This window comes from Hemibagrus wyckioides, linkage group LG29 (assembly GCF_019097595.1).
Source record: "Hemibagrus wyckioides isolate EC202008001 linkage group LG29, SWU_Hwy_1.0, whole genome shotgun sequence".
Classification (NCBI taxonomy): domain Eukaryota; kingdom Metazoa; phylum Chordata; class Actinopteri; order Siluriformes; family Bagridae; genus Hemibagrus; species Hemibagrus wyckioides.
The window spans coordinates 17897337-17902336 of record NC_080738.1 but is presented as its reverse complement, the minus strand read 5'-3'; the positions used below and the strand labels follow the sequence as shown (position 1 = coordinate 17902336).

The following is a 5000-nucleotide window of genomic DNA, read 5'->3' as shown; positions in this document are numbered from 1 at the left end:
GATAAAGAAGTTCATTTCTTACTGAGAGTGAACTTTTCTTCTGTGGAGTTCGATGCCAAAACAATAGCAAAAAAAAAAAATGTTTGTGTCTCAGTGTTCTAGAAAATTCATCTGCCAAGAACAAGGCTGTCAGGGGAATCTGAGTCTTTCTCACTTCCTCCTGGAAGTTTCTGGAAGCCACTAGGCCTCCATTCTCTCCCTTCTGCTTCATTAATCCAATAACAGTGTGATAAGAGTTCTGGGCTTACTCAGCCGTCCCTCGTTCCCCGGCAGGCTCAGAGCTGTTTGGAAGATTTGAACCCCGACTGAGACGCGAAGTCCAAACCACGACGCGGCCAATGTGGAGAGGAAAAGCACATCGCACTCATCCGGCTCCGCTTATTAACTTGTTCCACTAACAGTAGAACTTTTTCAAGTTATAAAGAGTTTATAAAGAAGGTACGTATTCTCTGAGCAAAATAAAGTGCCCTGAATACATCAGATATAAATGTGAACAAAGATGAATAGGATAAAAGCTGGTTAGGGGTTAAAGTTAAAAAATAAAATAAAATAAAATAAAATAATAATAATAAAGGTACTAGTGATTAAAATATGGTTAAAAAATGTAATAAAATGAAATAAAATGAAATAAATAATAAAAATAATGAATGAATGAATAAATAAATAAATAAATAAATAAATAAATAAATAAATATACAATATTCTCTGAGATTGTATTGTGTCATATTGTCTCACATTGAAAAAAAATGGTACTAGCGATTAAACATTTTAATATGGTAAAATAAATAAATAATATAAATAAATAATTAAATAAATTAATTAATAAATAAATATACAACAAAAATGGTGCAAAAAGCCAATAATTCGATAATAAAAAAAATGTAAATGTGACATTATTATAAGTAAAAATTTTAATTATAATAATTTAAAAAAAATTAAAAAGTGGAAATTTGGTTTTGGTTTTTTAATTTTTTGTTTGTTTGTTCTAAAATATACAAAAATAATCATATTGTTTTAAAACATACAAAAATAATAAAGATAACATCTATAGAAAAAGAAGTAAGAAAGTATTTAAAAGCTTTTTTTAAAAAAAAAATATTGCATACTTGTTTATTTATTTATTTATTTATTTTATTTTATTTTTTTTTTATATCACAGTTTTTGCCTGCTGAAAGCACCTGATGCTTAAAAAAAAATTAAGTATTTTTTTATTGGAAACAAAATGAAAAAAAAAAAATCAGCCAGGGATTTCTACAACTGCAATTGATTTGATTATAAAATCAGACGGCTGATTAAAAATAAATAAAATTCAGGCTTTTTCTTCGACTCATCACACCGATAACTCAGTCCTGTGTTGTGACAACATGTGCTGCTACGTCTGTGCACTCTAGCTCTATTTATGTCTTATTTCTATAAACACACACACACACACACACACAGTGACAGAGCAGCAGCGTGATGGACGAGACGCCCGCACTCACATCTGCTGATAATCAAACAGCACTGGATATGAGAAACGCTTTAAAATGGAGGAGCGTTACCATGGAGACAGCCAATCACTGCCTGGAAACGAGAGCTTTTTGCATGGAGCAAGGAGCACACGGTGTGCCTGGAAGAAGGTATGCACACACACACACACACCTTTTTAATCATCCATTTCCTCAGAAACTTGAGATCGTCTGACGAATCTTAAATCTCTTCTTATTCACTAAGTATACACACTACACAGGATCAGAGGCTAGGACTTAGCATTACAGACGCTAGGTAGTGCTCTACAAATCCTTTGCAAACAAAACTGAGGCATTTACTATCACTGAAAGACACTGACCCCAAAACAAAGCAGCAGAAATTCTCCAGAAGGCCGTACATGCCCGAGCCGTCTCCTCACCCCAATCCTGTGTGTGTGTTTTTATATCAGAGTGCAGCATGTGAGAACTTGCTAAAAGCTAACCAGTCCCTGTACACCCACAACAGACAAATCTGGAGCAACTTCAAAGCCTTGCTAATGTAATGCTAATAACGTAATGCTAATAAATGCCCTTTAGCACCCGCAGAGCTCTTCCATTTGTCCTTCTGAGGGACGGTTCCTTATAAGAAACACTTTCTGATTTGTTTAAAATGCTTTCAGCAAGCTGGAATCATTAACTAGCTAAAGAAAAAGAAATGGAGCAAGGGACACACAGAGAGAGAGAGAGAGAGAGAGAGAGAGAGAGTGTGTGTGTGTGTGTGAGAGAGAGAGAGAGAGAGAGAGTGTGTGTGTGTGTGTGAGAGAGAGAGAGAGAGAGAGAGAGAGAGAGTGTGTGTGTGTGTGAGAGACTGACTTTTTACGCATCTTTATTTACACAAGTCACATATAAAAGTCACAGTGACTTAATAAATAAATAAGTAAATAAATAAATAAATACGTATTAAAATAAATGTCAATAAATTATTTTAAATATGAGTGATTAGTTTAGTTCTGCTGCAAAGTTAAGTTTCCTTTCTGCAACAGAACACAACACATTATCACAACACCACACACATTTAAACACATCCAAGTCATTCATACTTTTATAAAAATTAAAATCAATTGAAATTCTACATTTCATCAGCCTTTTCAGAATTTTTATGGCGTCACAGTCAGTGCTTTGTGCAATTTGGTTTTTCCGGCTCAGGTATATTGCCATTTTGGCCTGACCAGATATAAAATTAATCAGTTGGCACCTGAACCGGTGTTTTCTGACGTACTTAAAACCAAAAATAAAACACTGAAAAGTAAAAACAACATTAAAAGACCTTAAAATGCTCCGTAAAAACACAAACAGTGGAAGTAATCTGGAGCAGTGAATAAAAGCATGAAAAACTGTTTCTCTCTGTGAACAAAAAGGACAATCATGTGCAATATCAGGATTTAAAACAGAAATAAAAGAGTTCACAGAGATAATACAGTGTAAAATCCTCCATTGGAGGTCGGCAGCTTTTTTAGTTAACGGTGGTTTATACAGTGCGTCCACTCCGGTTTAAAATCATCAGTAAAACCATGTACACTTCTCCATGGGGTGTCCACCCTCCCACTCAGCTTCTTCTTATTTAAAACCTTTACACACGCTCTGTAGAGCAGCTTCCCCGACACTGACCCAAAGTCCATCTCCCCTTCACCCCGGCACTCCAGGAGGGGGCCCGCACACCCGTCGAGGTCAGGAGCGATGTTCAGCTGGGGAAAGGGTTCGTCCTCTGTAGGACCAGTCTCTGTGTGTGAATAGTCCACTAGCTGAACACGCTCCTCTGATGTCAATGCAGATCTCCAGTGGCGTAGGAGCTGATTGACAACACGCAGGGACCGCAGTCCCATACACACTGCCAGGTCCTCTGCCCTCGACAAGTCCGACCCTGCGATGTTCACAAGCTCCCGGAGCGTTATAATCCCTGAGGAGATGAGAGTTCTGGACAGTGCAGGGACGGTCACACTGGAGATGTCCAGTCTCCCGCCGTACACCAGCGGTTCCTCCAGCAGCCAGTGTAGCGTTCTACAGCCCTTGTTTTGTTTCTTAAAACAGTTCCAAATTTTAAAAAATCCATGGTAAAAGGCTGGTAGTCCAGAAATGTCCAGCATTTTTGTGTCCATTAAAAACAACGCTCTGTCCAGCCCCAGTCCTTGAACTGTGCGTAGTAGTCCACTGGCTGCTGCTCTCCATACTAAGTCTCCGGGTCCAGTGAGGAGTCTCTGGATGAACTGGAGGCGGAAGGCTGCGGCTCTGCTGGACAGCTGGACCAGCCCCTGTCCTCCTTCCTCCTTCGGCAGATGAAGCACACTCTGTGGAATCCAGTGTAGACCGTCCCAGAAGAAGTCCACCAACAGGGCCTGGATGTTTGCCAGCAGGTTCGGCGGCGGATCCACGCATGCCAGCTTGTGCCAGAGGGACGAGGCGGCCAGGTTGTTGATGACCAGCGTTCTCCCCCTGTAGGACATCTTTGGAACCAGCCGCTTCCACCTGCTCAGTCTGCCCTTCACGTGCTCTACAGAACCTTCCCAGTTTTTACTTAAAAACTCATTGTTCCCCAGGTAGACACCCAAGTATTTAAAACCACCTCTTTTCCACGCTAAGCCTCCTGGTAGTGACGGCTGCCCACCTTCCCACTCCCCAACTAAAATTGCTTCACTTTTAGACCAGTTAACCTGGGCGGAGGATAAAATTTGAAAGTCATTTAAAATATCAGTTAAAACATTGACATCATTTTGTGTATCATCACTACCAGATCATCTGCATAAGCTGATAAACATATTGAGGCATTAGCATGTGGCATATTAAAACCAGAGAGATGACTTCTTAACTTATTTAAAAGAGGTTCAATAGCTAGAGAGTACAACATTCCAGAGAGGGAACAGCCCTGCCTGATCCCTCTGTACACTCTAAAAGGAGCACATAAACCACCGTTAACCTTCAGTACACTCTCAATGTCACTGTACAACACCCTGATCATAGCTATAAAACCTGGGTTGAACCCGAAGGCTTCCAGCACCTTCCACAAATATTCATGTTCAACCCGGTCAAAAGCCTTTTCCTGATCTAGAGAAATCAGACCAGTGTTTAAGCCCAATAGCCTGGAGACGTCCAAAATGTCACGAATTAGATTATCGAATATGGACCTATCAGGCACACAGTACGTCTGGTCCTGGTGAATGAGCTGCTCCATTACCTTAGTCAGTCTCGAGGCTAATGCTTTTGAGAGCAGCTTGCAGTCAGTGCACAGTAGTGAGACCGGGCGCCAGTTTTTCAGGTGGGTCAGGTCTCCCTTCTTCGGTAGCAGGGTCAGGACGGCCCTCCTGCAGCTCAACGGGAGTTCGCCTCTCCGTACGCTGTCCCGTAGGACATCTAGCACATCCTGCCCTATGACGGCCCAGAATGCCTTGTAGAACTCGACAGGGAGACCGTTTATACCTGACGCCCATCCTTTCTCCATCCCCTGGAGAGCCTCATGAACCTCCTCCAGCGTCAGCTCCCTGTCTATCTCTCTCTCCG

The 5000-nt window shown here is 40.8% G+C and overlaps 1 protein-coding gene across 2 annotated transcripts in view; it reads right to left on the bottom strand.

Moving 5' to 3' along the window:
* The window catches only part of ctnna2 (catenin (cadherin-associated protein), alpha 2), a 342469-nt gene that overhangs the window by 46511 nt on the left and 290958 nt on the right, over nt 1-5000 (bottom strand). The window lies entirely within an intron of this gene.